This window comes from Leptonychotes weddellii, chromosome 6 (genome assembly GCF_054177405.1).
Source record: "Leptonychotes weddellii isolate Sample4059 chromosome 6, ASM5417740v2, whole genome shotgun sequence".
Taxonomy (NCBI): Eukaryota; Metazoa; Chordata; class Mammalia; order Carnivora; family Phocidae; genus Leptonychotes; species Leptonychotes weddellii.
This window is the reverse complement of record NC_138374.1, coordinates 7,178,826-7,203,404: the sequence shown is the minus strand read 5'-3', so window position 1 is coordinate 7,203,404 and position 24,579 is coordinate 7,178,826. Positions and strand designations below refer to the sequence as shown.

The 24,579-nt window shown below is 53.5% G+C and overlaps 1 protein-coding gene across 6 annotated transcripts in view; it reads right to left on the bottom strand.

The window, feature by feature from the left end:
* The window catches only part of CHST15 (carbohydrate sulfotransferase 15), a 76,491-nt gene extending 53,360 nt beyond the window's left edge, over positions 1-23,131 (bottom strand). The window contains exon 1 of one of the 6 annotated variants that reach the window (XM_081823330.1): positions 22,946-23,131. The gene's annotated coding sequence lies outside the window, so the exon portion shown is untranslated. Of the gene's footprint in view, positions 1-2,709; positions 3,742-21,232; positions 21,778-21,829; positions 21,983-22,203; positions 22,338-22,705; positions 22,809-22,945 lie in introns of those variants that run through there. The other 5 variants (XM_081823332.1, XM_081823333.1, XM_081823331.1 and 2 more) reach the window with 5 other exon arrangements.
* Between the last annotated feature and the right edge of the window lie 1,448 nt (positions 23,132-24,579).

Below are 24,579 nucleotides of genomic sequence, written 5' to 3'. Positions count from 1 at the left end.
AGCCCCACGGCCCGCCACACCTGCCCAGGGCTCCTCCAGGCCTCCCACTCCCCTCCAAAAACACAGGGGCCAAGACCAGGCAGAAATGAAATCCGTTTCACTTTCTGGGACACACTTCTGTCGCCCAGTGTTCGGAGTACTATCTTCTAGGGCGGGGCATCAGAGCAATGCTCGTTTCCAAAGGCGGCCCCCGGACAGACGTGGCCAGTAGGGCAGGGCACTCGGGCAGCTCACTGAGGGTTCTCCCTGCCACCTTAGATGAGGCCATGTGAAGGGCCAGGTGTGTAATCAGCCCCAAACCCCACTTCCAGGTGAGCAAAACAACAGGAGACAGCAAGCAGCTCTCACCTCCTCCCAAGACCCGGCGCTCTGGCTCAACCCCCAAGCAAGGAAGAGAGAGAATCCTCAGAGCAGCATGTCCTAGAGAGAGAGAATGGGAGCCACACACCCACGTTTAAATGTTCCACATGAAGTTCATTCTCACATATCTTAGTCAACCTGACATATCCAAAACATTACCATTTCAGCATGAATGCACTATCGAAGCAATTAATGAAATTGTTTGCAGTATTTTTTTCATACTGAGTCTTCAAAATCCAGGGTGTATTTTTGCACTTAGGGCACATCTCAATTTGGATGCTAAATTTTCACCAGAAGGACCTTGATCCGTATTCAGATTTCATAAAATATACAGTTAAAACGGAGCGTGACATGCCCAAGTTGCGCCAAACTTTCTTAAAAGTTGTCCAATAACTGAACTGAATATCTTTTTAAATTTTTTTTTTAAAGATTTATTTATTTATTTGAGAGAGCGAGAATGAGAGAGAGTACATAAGAGGGGGTAGGGTCAGAGGGAGAAGCAGACCCCCCGCTGAGCAGGGAGCCCGATGCGGGACTCGATCCCGGGACTCCAGGATCATGACCTGAGCCGAAGGCAGTTGCTTAACCAACTGAGCCACCCAGGCGCCCTGAATATCTTTTTAAATTTAAATTAATTAAAATTAAATGCAGTTCCTCAGGGACACCGGCCGCATCCCGTGTGCCCACTGGCCACGTGTGGCTGGTGTAACCATATGGGTGGAGCAGATACGGTGCCCCTCCGTTGTCACAGAAAGTTCTACTGCACGGAGCTGCCCAGGACCCTGAGCTCCTTAACAACCAGGTCTGTTCCATATATCCTTATTCCCCTCCTTACCCAGCCTCCCAGCAAAGACACTGGGAAGTCACTGTTTCCCACAATTGATGTTAAGACTCACCTAGGGCACTAGATAAAAACACAGCTGCCTGGCCCTGCCCCAGATCTCCTGAATCTACTGGGGACAGGCAGAGGCAGGCGGGCAATCACCCCAGGGGACTTTTAAGCCTCCAGCTAATAGCCACAGAGTTTCCTCCTTCCTTCTGAGTCTCCCACATCCAGCCAAAACTGTTGTAAGTTAGGAATTCGTGGAGCCAGGGCGGAGCACCCCCCTTGGAACTCACCCAGCGCCCCAGCGGGGCTCTGCACTGGGGGACTGTGCCTCGGGGACACTGCCTCAGGGACGGTGCCATAGCCTCTCCCCTTCAGTTTTCGGTCAGCGACAGGAGAGCAGCCCACCTGTGCTCAGAGCGCTTGTCAACACACAGGGACCCTCTGGAAATGCCGACTGCCTTCTCCCCCTGCTTTGGAGCCCTGGTCACACTGAACAGTGGCCATGGGGGAAGGAAGAGCTCCTTGCCCACCTTGAACATGGGATGGGAAGGTTCGGCTGGTCAAGCTGCACAAAAGAAGGCCCTGCACAGAATCAGCTCTTTCTGGGACCGGATCAATTTGCAAATAAAACCTTTCCAGACAGAGCCATGAAGTGGTGACTACGGCCACCCACGCCCTTTAGGAGAGGGGCATCCCAGGCTTTATTCCAAGGCAAGCAGACACCCAAAGGGTGACAACTAAGATGCTGGATTCTGTGCTCTTTTCAGAGACCAACAAATCCCCATCCCCAAGTTCAGGTACAAAGATAGGCTTCCAGTGACAGGCAACCGTGGGATGCAGAGCCCTGGTAAGGACAGGGGTGTCTTCGTGGGGCATCATAAAGACCTGCTCTCTACCAGTTCCCACACATCCATGCAACACCAACCCGCAGAAGGACCAGCGGTTATCCCCCTGGGGCCTTCCTGTTTGGGGTGGGGGGCAAAGGGGAGTCGGTCTCATGGTATGGTCGTTCTAGGCTCTTCCTTCAGGAAACTCCTACACAGCTGGTGGGACTTGTATTTGGTACAATCGTCTGGAAAACTGGCAGCGTCTACGACAGCTGAACATGCTCATTCCCAAAGATGCATAGTTCCACCACCAGGTAGGTGCTCCACGGCACCATGTCCAGAGGCTCATCAAAGACACGCTAGAAAGCTCGGAGCGCTAGATGTAAAGCCACAGACTGGAAAGGGCAGTGTCTCCCCGCAGTGGAGTGGGTAACTCTAATTCAGCTACAGATAAGAACCAACTACAGCTGCAAGCTACACCTGGGAAGAAGCTCACACACACAGTGTTAGGCACACGGATTCAGAAAGAAGGAGAACGCAGTGCATGGCCCTGTGTATGTCAAGCCCACAGACGAGGGGAAACCAGCCAAGGCTGCGGAGGTCAGGACGGCGGCTCCCCCCGGCCGGGGGTTGGGGGTTTGATTAGGGAGCAGAATGGAACCAGGGGTTCTGGGGTGCTGTTCCTATTCTTACCCTCAGCACTGGTTGCACAGGTGAGTTCTGTTCGTGCAAATCCCTGGAGCAGTATGAATCTGGGAGGTGCTCTGTAGTGGGTAGCATACTCTGAGAAGAAAAGAGTTCATACAAAAAGGAAGTTAGAACGGGCGGTGCTCAGTTTCTGCCCCGAACGAAACCAAGAGAGAAGCAAAGGGCACGCAGCAGTTCGACACAGTGCGGACGCACCAAGGCAATCCGGTCCTGTCGCCCTGAGGAAGGTGAATGTCCTCCCATCAGATGGACACCATTTCCGTTCAGAGGCGCCAAACCCAAGCCTCCTCTGTTTGTGCATTTCAGAATGGTTAACAGGGCTCGTAACCACTTAGGGTTTATTTTATGACCCAGCTCGTAGTCAGGCGGCTAATGACCTCCCGTTGCCAGGTTTGATGGGTTTCCAGGGTCTTAAATGGCTTCTCCGGGGTGGATGTGGCCAGGAGGCTGCGAGCCCTGGGCCCTCCTCGGCCGCACCGGGGGCCTGCTCACCTTGGCGGCCTGGCCAGGCACACGGCAGGGGTGAGGTCCGAGGCGCGGGCTTTAAAAGGGCGGGCTCACATGTTCTTTCGGCCTCTTTCCATAGAAGACTTCCTGGGGCAGAGGCTGCACGGTCAACAGCAGGCCCGAGGCTTCCTGCCGCCCCGCCAGGGAAGGGAACTCGCCATTGGGTCCCGAGTGTCCCACTTCATGGCTAAGGGGGCCACTACCCCCAGGGAGGGAAGACACTGAGTCCTCACCTTGGCCTTGGACATTTTCCTCCCTGCAAGTTACTTCCAGAGAATTTCTCAAATCTCCCAAAGGAGCAAGAAGACAAAGAGGTCCCAGGAGCCCTAACTGTCCCCAGAGGAAGCCCAGCTTCCCTCTAGACAGAAGGCAGGGGGCACTAGGCAGGGTGGGCCACCCCGCCCGCAGGGGCGCGATGCTGGAGCAGTGGCTCTCTCCAGGAACCCAGTCTCCAGGAACAAGGGCTCCATGCTCTCTGAACCTTACAGAGAGAACCGCAGGTCCCAGCACCTCACTGGGGTTTGTGTACCCCCCCACCCTCACGCCCACCAGGACCGCCTTGTCACTTAACCAGCAGCTGCAGACTCTGCCCCTCCGGAGGCCTGCTGGGGCCTTCCCTCCCTCCGCCCTGGGCCCAGCACTTCCTTCTGCCCACCCTCCTCCAGCTTCATCCATCATGGCCTGGAAGTCTCCGACACCCCCTGTACCCTGGGCTAGAAGACCCAATGCAACAACAAGCACATTCATGCACCACTCCTGCCCCTAAGGTCTCCCCTGTGACACACTCATCACCACTGCAATTAAATGACCATTTGACTAAGTGCTTATGTCTAGTCCTTCCACTGGACTCTGAGCTCCGAGTCTCCAGGGCCCGGACACGACTTAGCCACCATGATTCCCCAGCAGCCAGCGTTTACTTCCTTGCCTGTGGCCTTCTGTGGGTTAGGGCTCACCGAGTGGGAACACCCAAGGCATCCCCAACATCTGGCTGGCCGTAAATGTTACTTCTCTCCCTCCCTAACATCTCCTGCAGCACAGCCGTGCGGCACGTCCTAGAACCAAATCTCAGCCCAGCGCCTCCCAGCTGGTTGACCCCAGGCAAGTTACTGAACCTCTCTGTGCTTGACCTGCCCCTCTACAAAACAAATCTCATGTCATCTACCTCTCAGGGCCAAAGGGGAGATTAACTGAGTTATGGGAAGTACTGACCATGATGTCTCCAACAGGACAGAATACTTTTCTTGTATCTTTATAGTTTCCCTTCATTTGAGACCACTGTCCAAGAATGCTGGCTCACAGGCCCAACAGGAACCCAGTCTCTGGTTCATTCATCCATTAACAGATTCCACTAAGCGTGGCTGTGCTAAGTGTGGCGTGGGACACAGCGGGCAGGCCAGACGAACAAGGTCCCCACCCCTTTGGAGGTTATGGGGTTTGCAGAAGGAAAAGACTATTCTAGCACATTCATCTTTTCATCTCACTCTCCCTCTCTCTCACTCTCTCATTTTTCGCTGGTGCATTGAGATTTTCTTCCCCCATAGTTTTAACCCAGAAGTATGATTTAGGTGATCTCTGACTCCCACACCAGGTAATAAAAATATTGTGGGCTTTTCTCCGATTATTTTTCTTTTCAAAATAAAAACAATGACTGTGGATGTCTTCCCAGGGAAAATAAAGAAACCAGCTTTTGCTCGCAAAGGACGGTGCTGTTCTGGGCGCCTGGGTGGCTCAGTTGGTTAAGCGACTGCCTTCGGCTCAGGTCATGATCCTGGAGTCCCGGGATCGAGTCCCACGTCGGGCTCCCTGCTCAGTGGGGAGTCTGCTTCTCCCTCTGACCCTCTCCCCTCTCATGCTCTCTCTCACTCTCTCTCTCTCAAATAAATAAAATCTTAAAAAAAAAAAAAAAAAAGGACGGTGCTGTTCTTGTTATTGACTGAAGAAGTTACGCACAGGCCGAGTGCTCCCTTGAAAGGGAGGAGCTGATTCTAGAACAGCAGGTGCAACAGAGGGTCTAGAGCTGAACAGGGCAGCTGTGGTTCCGGAAGGGCGGGATCCCTGGCTTGCTACCTCTCCCCAGCTAGGACGCAAAAGAGACAGCTCCTTCCTTCTTCCTTCCTCGAGCTCAGAGCCCCATGCAGAGCCCCTTCACCTTGTAACGACAAAGGAGAGCTCAGCTCTGGCTGCTTTGAGCTCATGCCTCCAATGACCTCTGTACAGATCGAGGACAAAAGGAGGAAACCCCAGCACACAGCAACTCCCACGGAACGAGGCTCTGAAGAGCTGACCTGGGCAGCTATCCCTACATATTCTGAGCCCAGCACCGACCCCTACACTCCCTTCTGGTACAAAATCACGTTAATCCTCAGCCCAGAGCCCCAGTTCCGATTTAAGACCCACGAAGGCCAGCTTCTCCTTTGCTGGAGCCTCCCCTCTCTTTGGCAGCCAGCGCCGGATGCTAGTTTCTGCTTCTCCACCAGCTCCTAAGAGAAAAAAGGACCCACTGAGCGCGCGCAAGTCCTGCCTGGCTGTGCTGGGAGAGAACAAAGACTTCACACAAAGGAGAGCTGGCCCTTCCAAGCCCTGGGGCCACTCGCCACAGAGAAGGATGCTCCGGTCGGGCGCCGGAGTTCCCTAGCTGAGGTGCACTGGACCGCCCCCCTCCTTCGCACACGGGAGAGTGACCAGAGTGCCCTGCGGTAGGGTGGCCCTGAAAGCCTGGACACATTCCAGGGGCCTTCCATGCAACCCAGAGGGCAGAACCCAAGCAGTGGATGCCAGAGATGAAAAGCCAAGAGGGGGCAGCCGCCCCAGGATTTTAGCTTTAGACACACACACACACACACACACACACAATCTAGAAGGGTTTTACATTCAGGTTGTCTCTTCTGTAAGCTGAGCTTCTGACAGTGAGTTTCCTTAAAGGATTTTGGCCCCTTGTGCCTGTCCATTCTGAAGAGCACAGCACTAGATGCTTCCAGATTCCGGACACTCAGAACCCAAGAAAGCCACAGGAGATCCCACCAGCAGACCAGGACAGTCGCTCCATGAACCAACTCAGCCCAGCAAGTCCCTCCTGAGCGTGCACAGGGGTCAGGCACCCCGCTAGACCCCACAGAGCCCACGGAGGTAATACAGCTGCAGGCCTGCCCTCCAGCCACTCACAATCAACCGTTCGTGCAAGTGGCTCTAAGTCAAGTCGGTCTAGGATGAGCATCCTACAAGATACCCAGGGCCGGCTCCCCAGACTGCAACCCACGCAGTCACCCAGGCCCCAGGCTCACCAGGGCCCTGCACTGGGTTTCATGCTCTGCTGTCCCCATTTTGAAATTCTCAGGAATCTTTTAGGATGGGGCTCACAATTTCATATTGCACTGAGCCCCTGGGCCCTGTAAATTATATGGCCACTTGTGGAGCTATCTTACGAGTTATATAATCAGGATTCAAAGGGAAGAGAAATCACGCCTGAAGAGCTTCTCTTATTCCTGGTACACATAACCACGAAAGAGCAAATACCTAGAAATGGCATTACACCTCGGGTTTAAGCTCATCTTGAGTCTGAGTAAGGACCTTTCCCAGAGCGCTTCGGAATCAGCCTCTGGCATTCTACACCAGCAATGAGATTAGCACGAGGCGCCTCCAGGAGCCCGTTTATCATAACTCTGATCTATAGCACCACCTCCTCTAATACAGTTCTGCCTGACAATTTAAACAATACGGGCCCTTTAATTTATCACACTAATGCGATTACACACCCATCCCAGAGTCCAGCCACCGTGCACTCAAGTGGAGGCCCCTTCTGTGAAATTTACGGCGGAAGCTTACACTCTTCTGGCCCCTTTAAATGGGAAAATCTTTACCTTAGCTGAGCGATGGGCTCCTTCCACAACCTGCAAAGAAAATGAAGCCCTTCGACAAGGGCCCTGCTCTGTCAGTTTTTACAAAAACGGTCCCCAGGACTGCAAGGTTTAAACACCATCTACAAACAAGCCGGATGCTTCAAACAAGCTTCTACAAACAAGCTTCATTTTAACCTTCCTTCGTGGAGAATGCAAAATCAATGAAGTATCTGCTGATAATGCCCCCGTATCTCGTTTTGGTGGCATCTCACAATTAATGCTGCCCATGAGGCTGACAGTGAGCAGCCTCACACATGCCTTCTGGTTATTTCGAGCATCACTCTGACCCACAGTTGAGCGTGGGGGGTTCAGACACAGCATGCCGCACGGGGAGTTTGCATTTTTAAGAAATCGGCTTGTAGATGGTTTAATTAAAATACACTAGAGCATAATTCATTTGGAATTGAGGCTCCCATCAAACCAAATTAGGCAGCAGGAATCTTCCCAACCTTAAAAGTACCAACTGTACTCAGAAACTGAAAGGACATGGAAGGAAGGGAGGGAGGGAGGAAGAAAGGGAGGGAGGGAGGGAGGAATTGAAGGGACATGATAGATCTTCTCAGCCAAACCCCTCATGCTACAGTTGAGGAAAGAGGTTCAGAGAGGTCAAGTAAGCAGCCCCAAGACACAGAGCACTCAGTGAGAATTGGGACCAGAAGTGTCAAGGCCTGAACAAGGAAGGCAGCCCTACAAGGTAAGAGCAGGCAACCTCTGAAGTCAGACCGCCTGGCTTCAAGTCCCACTCTACCTTTCACCAGCTGCCAGAAGGTGGGCAGGGTGAACCTCTCTGGCCTCAGTTTTCCCATCTGTAAGTGGGGGTGTTAAGCGTGTCTATATCAAAGATTGCTGAGAATAAAGATAAAGGCTAGCACAAGCACCCAACAACTGGTTACCATTATCTGAACTCAAGCTTCCCGATTCCCTGTTCTGGGCTCTATCACACACTGTTCTGTAGGGCCCCTTATCTCTAAGATCTGGGGACCAAGGCTGCCTACATGCATGCACCAAGGGTGATGCTCCCACAGAGCACCGTATGGGCGTATGGAGGATGTGAAATGCACACATCACGGGTCTTCCGGTATCGGTTGACCAATGGAAACTAATTTTAATTGATGGCCAATTGGAAGAGATCCAAAGACGGTCTAAAAGATAAATGACAACACTGAAGTTTATGAAATTCTAAAGTGCTATGGATCCCTAGATTTAATAAAATTAAGTGGCAGCAGAATATGGTCTGTAGCTTAGTGACAGTATTTTACCAACGTCGATCTCCTGGTTTTGATAATGTTCTGTGGTTACACAAGATGGTATTGCTGCGGAAAGCTGAGTGAAGAGTACGCAGGAACTCGGTACTATTTTCTGCAACTTCTTGTGAGCCTAAAATTATTTCAAAATAAAAGCTACAATAAAATTATGAGGCAGCATCGAGGAACGCCAAAAGGTTAGGGGGATTCTCGGCAAGTTTTCAACATGTCAATACAGTCACAGTTTCCAGGCGGGATAGCCCCACGCGGACTTGGGAAGAGACACTGAGTGAACATCTGGAATGATTCTAAATCAAGCTATTCAGGAAAAAAAAATTGTTTCTGTTATTTTCCCATTTACTAAAACTCAGGGAAATTTAGGTTTTGTCAGAGTTTAAAAACTAATCACAAACAATATAAAATGGAGCTATACATCTACTACAACTCCTGATAAACATTTATAGGAAAACTCTGTAATGTTACACCCTTAAGGATGTCCAGGGAAGACCAGAGAGAGACTTAAAGTCTACGAAAATAACTGACAGAAATAGTCTGTTGAGGCCTACTATGTGTCAGGTTGGCCAGTGGGTCCTGGGGCATGGTTCCCACAAAAGAAAGGCTGTCATTAACCTGTCACTAGCATGGACTGACTGTAGGCTGCGTGGAGTGCTCCAGGTGTGCACAAGGCCCAGCGTATCCTGAAAGAGAAGAAGTGGAAGATCCAGGGGACCAGAGCACCAAATAGGCCGTTCCCATGGAGCTCACGGGTACCTGGACGATGGCGGAACCTGGGCTGGGGAGGGAGAAGATTGCAAGAAAGGGACCAGGAATGACAGGGCCCTCAAGGAACAAGGTGGTTGCAACAGATGATGGGAAGGGACCTCAGGAGGGTAGCACGGGGAGGGAGGCAGAGCCTCCATCTGAGAGTGTTCAAGAGGAAGTCAAGTCCTAAGGGAGGGCCCAGGCCTTGGTCAAGGCCAGGTAGACAAGCAACACTCAAGGAAGGGGCCGCACCAGCACAGGAATTTGCTCTGCCCCACTGCCCCGCCAAAGGGTCCCCTCTCTCACAAGAGGGCTGCTTGGAGCTGTCCCAAATTCAAGTCATCAGCCGCGCGCTCACCTTGGGGATCTTGTGGTACTATTTCCGTCTTGTTCGGATGAGTGTGGTTTCAGCTGCCCGCCCTAAGACTTTGCCCTCAGCATGTGCTTACATAAAAATAACCTCTGCTCACGAGCCAAACCCTAAGTGAGAGGACAAGGAGGATGGGGTTTCTCTCGGTTTCCCGCTAGCCTTGTTTCCGAAACTCTGCAGCAGCTGGGGCCAGCCAGCATCAGACAAGTGTGCTTCACCCCGAGATGTACAGCGAGTGAGAAGGCCGGGCAGGAGATGATAATTTGGAGGAAGACAGAAGAATGGGTGCTAGAAACCGGGTCCTCTGACCAGCTCTACGGTCCCAACAACTGGTCCCCTCTTGGGGTCTTGGCCCTCGCTGCTCCCTCTGCCTGGGACACTCTTCTGGAGCTTCAGGTGGCCGTGCCTTCTTATTCAAGGATCAGCCCAGATGTCCCCTCCTTGGAAAGGCCTTCCCTGATCACCCAGTCAGCCACTGGCCGTCGAGGGCACTTACTACTATCTGTTCTCTGATACCTGTGAACCTGTCCGCTGTCTGTCTTTCGCCAGGAGAATATACGCTCCGTGAGCACAGGGACCCGGTCTGTCCAGCTACTGCTGCATTCCCAGCTCCTAGGGCAGTGTCAGGCACAAAGCAATTCCTCAGTCAGGAGAGTGACTCTTAAGGGAAGGTACAGAGCCTGAGTCAGAAGAGCTGGGGAAGTAGAAGAGTCAGGCTCCCAAATATTCTTCATTAATGGCGCTGAACGATCAGGGGCAAGTCGCTTCACCTCCGCGGGTCACAGCTTCCCCAGCTGTAAAAGGGCTGTGAGCAGGATGGGAAAATGAACCAGGAAATCTGTGAGACCTTTGCCATTCCCACACTGTGGGTCAAGGTCTTCAATTATCCAATGTACTCTTGCCTTTCTCCCCTTCACCCATGTGTCTGTCCATCTGTCCATCCATCCATCCATCCATCCATCCAACCATCTTTCCTATAGGCTAGGCCCTGGGAAGATAACCTTGAGTAAGACATACTTCCTGTCTTAGAGGGATAAATAACCTTTAGCAGCATGTGGAAAGGAAGCAACTCCTGCACTGACCAGCTAAGTGCCACAGGAGACCCTGGGGTCTCCGGCTGGGCCACTGTAGAGATGGTCGTGGGGCAGTTCACAGGGAAGGAAGACAGATCTACAATCCACAGAAGCAGCAGAGTGATGGAAAATGTGCGGTGGTCACATCCAGGGAATCTGGTTAAGAAACTCAAAGAGAGTCACCGTGCAAGTCCCAACACAGATTGAGGACTAAAAAGGCTCATTCCTGAGGATCACCGTCGGGATTATCTGTCCCCCTCTTTGCCACGGAAGAACTCGAAATTCTCATTAGAAGAATGATTATAATCACTGTTAAGTTCCATCAATTGTTCTCAGCTAAAAAGCTTAACATGGCGCCCACACACGCATGCACACGCATGCACACGCATGCCTGTGCACACACACGCACAGATGCCCAGGGCCCACCCCGAAAGGCCTGATGAAGGACCGGAGCGTGTGTATCTCTTTTGAAAAGCTCCATGGGGGTTCTGATGCAGCACCTTGCTTTAGAGCCCATGAGCTTCCTGCAAAGTTCACTCCTCACTACAGTGTAGAGGTGCATGGCAATATCAGTCACAACGACATGGAATGTATCCATGAGGCTCTTGACAGATGGACTTTCCGAAGCATCCAGAACATTCCAGCCCTAACACACTTCTATCTACGGCATCAGAACTTTAAGAGCACCTGGAATCAAGTGTGTGAAAACCTGGTCTGGTGACACCGCTAGACACTCCAGGATGAACCCCCAGCCACGCCAGCCACCCACCCGCCCCGGGAGGTGCCCCCACTGGCCCACACAACTCAGTCAATGCTCTGGCCCACTGTAATGCTTTAAAAACAACTTCATAATGTACCCTGAAGTCACAGCCACAGCCCCTTGTTTATGGGCTCAGCCAGATCAGATAAAATTTCATTCTCTGAATTGGTTCCTAATTTAATTATTCCCCGGATAAGCACTGGCCTCCTGTTGCCGCAGGGAAGAACGAGAAGGCGCTGGCGCCATGAGTTGTAGTCCTGGTTTGGCAGCTGGGGGCGGATAAGCCCCTCTTCGGCCCCTGTCGGATTGGCGGGGGGAGGGCGGGACACAACAGTGGGCTTGGGCAAGGTGGTCACCAATGGTCCGCCCCAAGCCATGCAAGAGGATGCCCCAGGGTTTTACCAAGAGCTTAGGAAGAACATTCAGGGCAAGTGGACGGGCTCTGAAAACCAGGATTCAATCCTGACCCCGTGTGGTCTCTTGGGGCCTCAGTTTCCCCATCTACAAAATGGGGCTATTCCCTGAAGGCCCTTCCAAGCTCTAAAATTCAGACAATTCAGAGGGGGAACAGAAACCCATCTGAGGGCGCCTGGGTGGCTCATATGGTTAAGCGTCTGCCTTCGGCTCAGGTCATGATCTCAGGGTCCTGGGATCGAGTCCCGCATCGGGTTCCCTGCTCAGTGCAGAGCCTGCTTCTCCCTCTCCCTCTGCCACTCCCTCTGCTTGTGCTCTTCTGTCTATCTCTCTGTCAAATAAATAAATAAAATCTTAAAAAAAAAAAAAGAAAGAAAAGAAACCCATCTGAGAATGAAGCCTTCACGAGGGCCAGGGAAAAAAGTAAAAAAGTAAACGAATCTTATTATTAAGAGCAAGTAAAAAAAAAAGAGCAAGTAAATAGATCTCATAAACTATAAACCTAGAAATGTGGACACGTGTCCACATAAAAACTTGTACATGAATGTTTATAGCAGCATTATTCTTAAGACACCAAATGGAGACAATGTCTATAAATATGTCTATAAAATGTGGTCTATCCATACAACGGCATCCGATTCGAGCATCAAAAGGACTGTATTACTCATACATATGCTACAACATGGGTAATCCTGAAGACATGACGCCGAGTGCAAGAGCCAGTCACAAAAAACACGCGTTAAACGATTCCAGTCATACAAAAGTCCAGAACAGAGAAACCGACAGAGGCAGAAAGTAGATTCCTCGGTTGCGCGTGAGCACAGAGGGGGCTGAGAGCTAATGGGTAGAGGCTTTCCATCCGAGATGATGAAATGTTCTAAAACTGAACGTGGTGCTGTTTGCACATATCTGTAAATATACTCAAAACTACTGAATTATATACTTTAAATGGGTGGATTTAATTTAAACGTGTGGTATGCGAACTATATCTCAATAAAGCTGTTTAAAAAAAGATTAGGTTGAATGGACCAAAAAAGAGTCTGTTGCATAATTCTTAAAAATAAATCAGATGAGAACTTTGCAAGATAAATACGCACACACACCCCTTCCCTAAAGACTTCTGCAGCCTCACGGCTGGTCCAAAAGGTACAGAGCTGATTTTCAGTGAGCAAATCTCCTTCTTCCATAAACCAAAATACTGCTGACTCAAACGTGGGCAGGCCTGCATTTTTTTCTACCAATTTATTTCAGTTTTAACAGCCGAAAGCAAATTTCCTTTCTACCACCCAAATGGCAACCGAGATTTCACCTAGCTTTTAATACATCATTTTTATTCTCCGAGCCAAATTTTGTCCAATGTAAAGGATCTGTGGATTTGCCACAGTCGACCTGTGGGCAGGTGGGGTTTTGTTTTTGTTTTTTTGCTTTTTTGCCTGGAAGGTGCTTCTGAGGAGGTCACATTGAGTGCCCACTCTTCTCCTCCGTACATCCCTCCGCATCTCATTTCTCACAGAGACTGCTGGAGTGGGTACAAATAGCTTTTTAAAGTTAGGATGACACAAATGTCAGGCTGCTCCCACTCTCATTAATCGGAGCGTCCCTTCCTCCTCTTATTTATTCTGACTGATAACTTGCTTAGGCAAGTTCAGCATGTCCTAAAAGCAACTATTTCCTCTGACTTTTGGAACAGTGCACTTGGATTCCTGGCCCACTATGGGGCCGCACAGGGCCATGCCGGGATTGTACGATCTTTATTAAGAACTGCGACAGAGAATCAGGGAGGATCACATCACTGTGGTTCAGGCTAAAGATGACCACGGAAAAGGCAACCGTGAGTTTCCCGCAGTTCAAGAACACCCAGACACACAGGAAGTGGTCCTTCCTAAGCGCTCACCATTTCTAAGCCTGGACAATAAGGAATGTTCACTGATGGGTCAAAGTAAGAACCAACTGGATAGCCCATCGGGGCAGTGTGGGAGCTTGAACCCCGGCTCTGCATGCCTCTCCCCCTCAGACTACCTCCCTCCCTCACTTCCTCTCCCACGTGGGGCTCAGCATCCAGGGAGCCCAAGAAAGGAAATGTTCCCAACCCCAGGGATGACTGACATTCCTATAGTCAGGACACTAGGTCCTTTGCAAGGTGGAGATGGGGAAGGCAAGATAGAGGATTCCTGCTACCTCAACCAAGTCCGGGGCTCAGGTAACAGGTGCAGCATCCGAGGAGGAGGGGGCCCCACCCAAGGGAAAGACCCTGGACGTCTGGGAAGCAGGCACAAACGGGCCCTGGTACCAGGCAACCAGGGGCCAGGAATGCCCATGTCCCCTTCTCCTCTGTCCTCCACCCTGGGATGATGGAGAGGTTGCCAGGTGGGGGCCACACCTAGATTTGGGGCTGGCCTATCACCCAGGTTGGCTGTCTCCAACAGGCCAGCTAACCTCCACTTCTCCATTTGTTGAGACTCTGGGAGACGGGGTTTCTATCCAGGGCTGCCACAGAGGGTTTTGAGAACAACGCCCCCCACGTTCCAACACACACACACACACACACACACACACACACACACACACACACACACCAGGAACAGAGGTCCTGGCCCAGCCCAACGGCAGCCCTCACCCTCTCACTCAGGAGAAGAGCACAGAGACCAGCTACGTGGTAATATTCCATCTCCAAAAGTATCTGACAAAGTAGGGCTGTTCTTCACAGTAAAATGAGAAAGCCAAACTGTCCCCAAGAATCTAGTCAAGGATGACATCCGACAGAGGCCCTCAGAGTTCAACCATGAACCAGAAATGAGAACTTCCGGTTCCTTCCACCAGACCACAGAACGGACACCAAGCGCCCATTCTTCTCCACATTGTCCTAAAGCAACAGTGGTTCTGAAACCCAGTGTCTGGTTACGGGACCCACAGATGAGCCAGCTGCAGCCAACGCCCCACCTGGATGTCCAGGAACCTGAGGACAGAGCAGCCAGACGATCTCATAGGACCTGGGCCAAAACTTGGCCATCCTCAGAGTGGCTGCAACGGAACAGACCGCATGATCAGAAATGGGTGTTGGGAAGCAGAAGCACTGGGTCCAGATTCGCCAGGGCAACCCCGCTCTCTTATAATCCTGGAGATCCCTTACGTGCACAAGCAGATATGGTTCTCTGTGTATACATTTGGAAGACTCTATATAAACAGGTTCACAAATCAGAGGAATTAATCCTCTGTAGACCAATAGTCTGATTTGGGGCTTGGAAATTATGATGCCAATAAATACACACCAGGATATACTTTATATTTTTAATGCAAATATTTACATTCCAAACAAAGGCGCATGGAACTTAAAGACAAGCTATTTATGCCAGCTATAAGAAATACTAACAGCCCCCACATTTCTTCCCTGAGTAGATGGCTCCTGTTTATATTTCTGAAACACCAACCAAATTTCCATAACATTTCTCCCCAAGACTCTCAAGACACACACAAAAAAACCTGTTTAATGGCCCAAAAACCTAATGCCAGGAAATCCAAGGTTATTACGTTAGGCTCTTGACTCCTTCAAAAATTTAGTGGCAAGCGTTAACTCCTGTACCGGGCTAACAAATTGGGGGGATTCTTTTATGTCTTCTGGGTGCACATCCAGGGGCCCACGTAAAGTCCGTAACAGTCCAGGAAAAATGGGCTTTTGAAAGAATCACTTTTAACTGATGCATTAGTTCAATAAATGGCAGTCTCTCCCAACTCTGTGTGGACCTAGCTAGGAGCGGGCCTCCCAGACACCCTCCTCACCCTTGAGAGGCTCCCCGGGCTAGGGCAGGCAGACCGCACCCAGGAAACTAGTGGGATGGGCTCAAGGCTGAGCTCAGCAGAGTAGAATGCAGAAGCTCAGAGGAGGAAATTAACATTTGGATGGGGGACGAAGGGACACAGGGGAGATGAGGCAGACATGGGATGCGTTATTGGCAAGGGTTTCCTGAAGGTGATGGGGGCCGTGGGGCCCCGGTGTGGGGGGTGGGCAAGAGGAGGCAGACAAGAGACCGGTCTCCTGGCCAGGCTCTTGGTCAGCCTGCCCCTCCACTGCATGTGAACTGCCTTCCAGTAAGGAGGCAACCTTGGGGTCCACGGCTAATCATTACCTCACTATTGCGATCACGCCCACGTGCTGCAGAAAACAACAGAGAGCTGACAGGCCTTGCTGCCTAACCTCGATGCCCCCCTGTCCTCATGGGCCCCATGTGTCAACCCCCACCAAGGGCCAGGCCCTGGGCTCAGCACTTACTATTCACCGGCAGCAAGGGACTCTTCTTGCCCACTCCTGATCTTTCCTTCCACGTGAAGAGCATTCGGCCTGTGTGTCTACACCTGGCGGTGTCCAAACTATCCCAGAAGGTGTGGAAGGAGGACCTGGACATGAGCCCAGTCGCGCCTTTTCGCACCCAGAGGAGGCCTTCCACCCTGCTAGCTGCCCGTGGAGGAGGAAAGCTGCACCTTTCCCACTCTGCTGGGACCAGCGGGCACGGGGGGGCCATTGGCCCGACTGCCCAGTGCTCCCCAGTTCAGACTATGATGCCCCCTTGCCCACCAGTCCAGCCACCTTCTCCAATGTCTGCTTCAGTTGGAGACAAACACCCCGTTTTTAACTCCATCCATCTTCCTCCTCCCCTCTCTCTCGCCAGAGGTTTCAGAACTCCTGCAATATGCTACCAACTTGGGGATTCTTTTATGCCAGGAAGAGGAGCTCAACTTGGGGAGACCCCTTGAGCCCGAAGTTGTACGACTTCTAATACTCAAAACACAATACGAGGGAGAAATTATTAACCCCCTTTTACGAGGGGCAAACTGAGGCACAAGCAGGTTAAGCCACTTGCCCAGGGTCACGGTAATGGAACAAAGAAACAGAGGAGGGACTCCAGCCCTGGTCAGTGTGGTGCCAGGGCTCACCCACCACCTGTGCTGTCTCTGCAAGGGTCTCCAAGGGATTCAACACCCAGGCTAAGAGCACGTTTGCGTGGAGGCACCAAGCTCCTGGTTCACTGCAAATATGAAGGTGCTGGCTGAACGTGGCATAAGGGGCAGACAGAGCTACCCAGCCCCTTTGGGCAAGGGGAGGACACAATAATCCACCCTCCCAGACCTGTCAGAGTCTGGAATGCTTGGAACCTTCCAAGCTCACAGCAAAGATGCCACAGGCCCAGGCCCTTGGGACAGGTCCCCTCAAGGGCACGGCAGACAGGACAGAACTTCCGCTGAGACCCAGGGCTGCCCTGGGAGGGACCAAACCACAACCCCTCAGGGCCCTGCCTCCCGCACCCAGACCACCACTGACATTTTTGCCCCGGGGAGCAAATGGATCGGGAGGAGCATATTCCATTTCAAGAGAAAATGTGAAACAACCAGGTTCCAGCACATTGCAGGAAAAAATAACTGCACCCGGTCTGCATCTAATTATTTGCCCATGGTGGGGTATTTTCCAGGCACCTGGGTGACTAGGCTGCCTGCTTCAATATTTTCATCACAAACACAATTCTGGAAAGCGTTCAAGTCTCCATTATAATGACACCCTCTGCTTCTGAGGATCTGCCAACCTCGCTTTCTTCTGAGCCCCGAAAGGCCTGGACCAGGACGGGTTCTAGAAATGTAATATAGGTATCAAGGAGAGAGCCTGCCCCAGCAAGGGGGCCCCTGCAAGCCTGCTCAGGACTCCTTTAAGCTCAGAGTGGGGCTCAAGACGTAACATTCAAAAGCAAGCTACTCCAGCATGTTTCCGGCGAGACCTGCCCGATCTGCCCCCTGCTTAATTGTGACAAGTGGAAACACAGCCGAACTGATCCGAAGCCTGCCCACGGAGCGAGCTGGAAGGGTCAGAAAGCAGCTGTTTATCCGGCCCCTCCTCGCACACATGAAGAAACAGCGCCAGGAGGTGAAGCAACCCGTCAAAGAAAACCCAAATAGGATCTAGGTCTCCTGGGGCTCCTGGCCTTATGAGGTGTCAGAGAAGCCCTCTGAGGTCGAATTTGCTAGAAATGATGCCCCGCCCCCCAGAAACAGATACATCTCCCATCTTCATCCAAAGCTGTCCATGCACTTTCAGGGAGTCCGGACACATCCTCTGTCCCTGGTTATGAGAGCTCAAGAATACCCCAAGAGCCAGTGTTTCTTGAGTGCCTACTGGGTTCCAGGCATGCTCCAAGCACCTGGCAGGTGTCAACGCACATATAGGACAGCAGGCGTCAGGCCAGGGCATGGAGTCCCCCCCGGACCACTCGGAGCGCAGAGCCGCTAACCGGGTCCTGGCCCGCTCTCTGGGTGCTGCGTGCTGCCTCTCGACCCCGCACAGGGCCCACTCCTGGGGCCGGGCATACATGCTGCGCATCGCGGCCACGGATGGAAGAGACGCCGCTCAAGGTTCCGCGCATCCCTTTTGAAACCAGCTGAGACCGAGAACCTGCTGTCCGTGGCCACCTCCCCCTAACTTAACCACTTGCTGATTCACACCCGCCTTCCCCTTCTGGGGAAGTCACAGTTTTCGTCTCCCCCCGCTCTCCTTTCCCTCCTTCCTCCACTGTCATTTCTTCATCCTCCCTCCTGTACATCGGGATGGCTGAAAACTTGGTCTGTGTGATCTCAAACAGCCTCCCCGCCCTCTAATTGAGACAAAGGGGGGTACCTGCCTGACCTGCCTGGCACAGGGCCAGGTGGGAACCAGTAGGGACCCAACAAATGACAGCTGTCATGACCAAATATCTCCCTCCCCAACCCCCATAGGTTTAAAAAAAAAAAAATCCGTATTGGCCCAAATCAACACAAAACCTTTACTCTTCTTCCCAGCTCTCCTGGCTGGGATACACTAACTGGGTAACTGCCCCCTTTATGCTTTGTTTCATGCTGTGAAAACACAGGTCATCTTCTCCCCGGGGGCGTCTCAGGAAGGAAATCAGACCTTAGCACTTGAGAACAATAAAGAAATACATTGTGCGTGTCAAAACATTCCGTCTCCCAAATAGCTGGTCGGCTAAGTAACACAACCTCCTGAGTCGCACGACAGGAACAAAATCACCCACGGAAGTAAGTGAGTATCACTCCCGAGCCTCCCAGCGCACAGAGCGGAAGGGAAGACAAGTTGCATTATTCTCAACAATGACTGAAAGCATCACTTCTAAATGACACGCTGCTAAAGAGGTGCCCGCCGGTTGGCTGCTCACGTAAATGACACTCCCGCGCCAACTACTACTTTTAAACATAGTTTCCGCTTTTAGAATTTAAGAAAATTCCTCTCTCTGACACACGGTTGCAAATGGCATCTTTGCAATCCTGGACCTACGAAGGTCCAGGCAAGGGGCTGGGGTCCAACCAAGCGGAAAGGAAAGGGGAGAGCTGCCCACCACAGGGGGTGTGCGTTCACCTGGAAGCCTCCAAGAGGCTCCAGCACAGCGTGGTGGGATGAGAGCAGGCCCGGGAGCTGGGGATCGGCGACCTGAACGGACTTTCCACTTTCCAGCTGTGCGACCTTGGGCAAGTCAGCCAACTGCTCAGAGCCTCAATGTCCACATCTATAAAAGGAGACTCCTCGCCACCAACCCACCCCCTCCAGCACTATTCTTGCCATATTGTCCTTCCCAGCTCGAGGTTTATTTGAAAAGCCGCTACAGGCCTTTCTGTCTGCTCCCCTCCTGCGAGGGCTGGGACTAGGCCTGTCTTTATCACTGTACCATCCCCAGATGCTCCACCAGGGCATCTATTTGGTCAGTGAAATTATACGAAAATTTTGAGCACAGAGTCTCTTTCCACGTGATGGGAATTCATCAAGTAGCTACCCAATGAGCGCACGACCCACGAGCATGTGAAGGAGCCTGGCACGTGGCCACAGGCACGTGGGCACCCACCAATTCTTAGTCCCTGAGCCCCTGGGGATGTGATCCACATGTCCTATCATGTGCCACATCTCCCTGACCGTGGGACACTCCTCCCATTAAACAGACACAGGGCCAGATGTCAAGCCTCAAGCCCCCCCGGCGCTGCACCCACCCCACCCTTTTACTCCACTTCTAACATTTGAGCCCCCACGTGAATATCCACGCTTGAGAATTCTCTTGAAAATTTACAAGACCTGCAAGTCTGTTTTTCTCCAACTGGCTGAGGCTGACTCAGAGTTGCCCCGTATAGGTGGGGCATGGGTTCACCTATTCAGGGTAGCTCCAGAATCTCCCTCCCCTCCCTCTCTCCCTATGCTTGCAAGGGCGATTTTCCAGCTGGGCCTTAGATGGCCTTGGACAACCACAGTCTAATCACAAGCCAGTACTAATCTAAAGCTTCTGACAGTGCAGGTTCAAAGGGCCTGAGGTTCCCGTGGCCCAACTGGTTAATCTGGAGTTTCTTTAATGCTCTTCTCCAAACGCCAAATAAGCACAATCCACTTCCCAACCTCTCCTGCAAACGTTGCCTCTTCCAGATGCAGAGATTAATCTTCTCTCTTTTTGGCATTGGAAAACCGAATGCCTCTCCTCTCCTGGCCAGGGCCAGCAGCAACAGAGGAGAGAAAGGTACAGAAAGCAGCCCACAGAGACACCACGGTGACAGTGCTGGGATCCGTGGCCAAGACCGCAGTTCAGGCGTCACAAGCTCCAGTCATCAAAAGAAAAGCAAGGCCTAGGTGTAACCCACTCTGGACAGACCTGACCCCCTCCCACACACACCCCCCCATATCCTAGGTGAATTAATGCTGCTTGCTTCAGCCACAAGCTAGCTCACTGCAGTCATGCAATGATCCGAAGAGAAAAGACAGACATTGTTGAATTTCCTTCCCAGGCCCCTAGAGACGGTTCTCCTGGGGAGCTAGACCTTGAAGGGATGGCCAGACCTGAAGCTCCACTTCTGGATCAAATTATACACTGAGACGGAGACCATGGCAAGCGGCCTCACCTTGCTGGCTCACGCTCCCCATCCAGGAAGAAGCAAGAAGAACATTTTCCTGCCAATCTTCCAGGAGTATTGTAGAGAAAAACTTATTTGATAAAACTACCTAATTAAAAGATATTTTTTATTCACATGCTATTTTAAGCAAAATCATGCATGACTTGTACACATTTAGGTACCAATTAAAACATCCTGATTCAACATGCAGTTTGTAAAATTAATAAGTACCACGTTCTATAAGGGAGGATTCCTTATTCTGCAAGGGGTGGGCGGGAAAGCTCGGAGGGAGAGCCGTGTGGGAAGGTCCTAGAGGAACTTCCGGCAAATCTCCAGACCTCAGTTTCCTCCTGGGCCCCGCAGGGGGTGCAGATGCCCTCCAGGTGGCTTTCTGCTCCGTCGCTGGGTGGCTGCCCTCACAGCAACCGCGGCTGATAAAGAGGGGCTGGGGGCACTACCAAGGAGCCTAGAACCAGAGCCCCCTGCTCAATTTCACTGAACGGTGTGCCAAATCCCTTCACGGGGCGTCCTGGGGCTTCCTGAGAATACAACTTCATTCCCCAAACTCCGTGCCATTAACTCACCCAACGTAGGCGGGGAACGGGAAAATGCCCCCCGGCGCCCTGGAGCTAGCCTCAGCCCCAGCCTTGCCGCCTGCTTCTCGAACCTCCCTACGCGAGGCGCATACGTCCAGCCGCCAGCAGCCGGCAACCGAGCCCCAGCCTTCAGTGTCTCCGCCGGCCTCTCCAGCCGCGAGGGCCGAGCCAGGGCGCGGGGCGGGCGGGCAACGTGGGCACCAGGGCCGCGACGGGGCGGCCAAGCAGCGGCGCCCAGGACCCAGGCGCCTCCGAAACCTAAACACACACGCACACACGCGCGCGCACGCCGGCCAATCCATTCGCCCGGAGGAGTCGGAAGGCGCTTTCACAGCTCTTCATTCATTCCCCAAAGGCGAGGTTCCCTTCACCCGGGCGCCTCCATCCCGCCATCCCAGGGGGCTCCAAGAGGGCCAATTGCGCCACGCGTCCTCTCCACCTGCACACACCCCGACACCCTCGCGCTCCAGCACGATCGCCAGCGTCGCCCCCGCACGGGGGCGGCTGCCTCCCCGGCTCCCCACAGCTTCGCCGCCCCGCAGCCCCTGCTCCCCGCCGCCGCCGTCGCCGCCGCGCCGCTCAGACCTGCCGCGCGCCGCTCGCCGCGCCCAGCCAGCCGGGGACGCCACCGCCGAGAAGCGCCGGCAACTCCCGAGTCCCGCCGCCTCTGGAGCCACGGCCGGCAGCCGGGAGGGAGCAGGGGGCGGAGGGCCGAGAGGAAGGAGGAGGGGGCGGGGAGCAAAAGTTCAGGCTCCTCCGGGCCCGGCCGCGCCCCCGTCTCCTCCCACGCCCGCCCCCGCGGTGTCCCCTCCCGGAACCGGGTCCCAGAGGCGTCGGTGCCTGCCCCCGCCCCGCCCCCCGCCTCCTCCACCCAAAGCGGCCGCGGGACCGGAGCGGGAGGAGACCGGAGGTGGCTCCCAGCCGGAGTCGGAGAGAGAGAGAGACGGATGCCCGCTTACCTGCCCGGGGCTGCTCCTGGAAACTTCCCCGAAGTGCGCGGGGAAGCAAAGCATCTGGCTGGGGGAATTCCCGCCCTCCCCAAACCCCCAAGGCGCGCTCACACGGTGAAAGCACCGGTGTGTCTGTCCGTCCGTCCGTCCTCCGCCTGCAGCTTCCAGAGCGGGGCGGCACGGGGGCGCCCCGATTCCGACTCCTGGGGCCATTTCTTCTGGGCAGCCGGCCCGTGCGTGCCCCGCGGCGTGCGCCCCCCGCCGGCCTCCGGCTGTCCGCAGCGCCACCACCCCTTCTCCTGGTCCCCTGTCCCCGAGATCCCGCTGCATTCTCTCGAGCCAGGGAGGGAGCATGCGAGCCCCGGCGCCGCTGACGGGCAGCCCTTCTCGCGGGGTCCTCGGCGCGCGCGGCGCCCGGAGGTGGCCGGGACCGGTGGCGAGGGGCCGCCCCCGCTGGTGTCCGCGGGGGCCTCGGGGAGGCTGGGCCGAGGGACGCGGAGCTCAAACCTGCCTCGGCTCGGCGCGCTCGCAAGTTCATTGTCTGCCTGGGCCGCCGCCGCCGCCACAGAGCCGGGAGCGCCGCGGGGAGTGAGGCTGTGCGCAGCCTCCGCCGGCCCGGACTCCCTACGCCCAGCCCCGCCGCTGCCCGCGCTGCCCGGCCGGAACGCGGAGGGGCGCCGGAGCCCCGAGCCAGACCTCCAGCCGCCGCTCCTCGCCGCCCCCACCCCCGCGCCTGGCACCCAACTTGTACCTGAGAAGCCCGAGTCCAACCCCGGAGCCTCTGCGGCTCCGGCTCCGCGGGAGCGCGCCCAGCCCCGCGCCTCAAGCCCCGCATCCAGGGCGCGTCAACCTGACTCCCCGAGCGCAGGGAGGAAAAGTTTGGGAGTGACATGCAGATGGCGAATGAAACCTCCGAAGAGAACCCCCCCCCCCGCCCCCTCCGCCCCATGTCGCGCTGACACACATCAGCTCGAGTCTGGAATGTGAGATCAAGGCGTGTGCGCCGCGCGGTGGGTTTGGTCCCCGCCCCCTCCCCTTCCAAGTAAACAAGGTTTGTGTGATGCGGTGATTCTAAATAGAAAGCAAACCGAAACCCCTAAAGTCTGCCAGTGACGCTCTGCCGGAGACATTTTTAACGAACTTGGCGGTCTGCAGCCAGCCCATACATTGATATGCAAGGCCACGGCGCTGGTGGGTTCTGCGATCTCTGTTTTGTTTTTGCAGCCCGCGAAGGCTCTGCCCGGCTCTTTGGCCCGGCCTGTTTGCTTCTGCCGGGAGGGGAAGGCTCCGCGGGACCCGGGGCCCTGCCGCAGTGGCCCGGAGGCGCCCGCTCCAGAAAACCACCTGGGCTGTCCGAGGCCAAGGAAATGACACCAGTGGTCGACTCCCTGCCTCTTGACCAGAGATGCCATCAGTTAAAGAAAAGACACTGGATTTTGGAAGACTCAGCTCAAGGGGCGCTTGGAGCACCAAGCCCAGCCTCTCAGGAAATGCGTCCAAGGGACAGGAAAAAAAAAAAAAAATCTTTGTCTTCAATCACACAGCCTTTTGCCTGCCCATGTCCCCCATGGCCACGGTCCAGCATCCTCGTGCTCAGAGCAGCCAGAAGTGAAGCTGAAAATGTTTCCTAAGTGCTGCAGAGTGGTGGCCTTCGGCAGAGGGGGGCTTCCTGAGCCTGCCTTTCCCCTCTTTCCTCTGGTTCTGAAAATCCGACCTATAGACCTATATTGCCGGAGGCTTCATCACACCCCCCAGAAACTATAGCCTGCCCTGAGGTCATAAACTTCTGTTCAGCGTCCATGGCAGCTAATGCAGAGGTCACAATCAGAGGATTATAACTGCAGATGGGAAGCTGGACGAGACGGGGGTTCTTCAAAACTGTGTCTTGTTTTCCTGCAAATAAATGCCCCTTACATAAAATCTACGAAGAGAGACTGATGCAAGAGACCAGCCTCAGAATCTCAGACGGCATTGCTCTTTCCATATAGACTCCACTTGGTGACTTGTGTTCATTATTATTTTTTTAAACAAAAACCTTTTTCTGAAAATACAATGAGCTGCTTTTTGCAGGGTTCACAATTCCCAATAGATGATGATGCCATTTTTCAAGGTCTTATACATGTTGTGGCTTTGTGGCTTATTTATGAGCTCCCAAGAAAAGCCTGCCTTTCAGTGAAGTTTATATACTCAAGTAATTGCATCAGGGGACACAGTGCAGGGTGCTATTAAAGAGGGTTAGTTGTACAGGGAGGCCCTGGGCCAGGCAGCTGTCAGACCAGAGTGTGCAATGGGCTTAAACAAACACAGGGAAGGTTCTATGGAAACACGGAGGAGGAAATCCCCTCCTGTAAGGCTGTGTGGAACATTATTCCACGGCCACACATA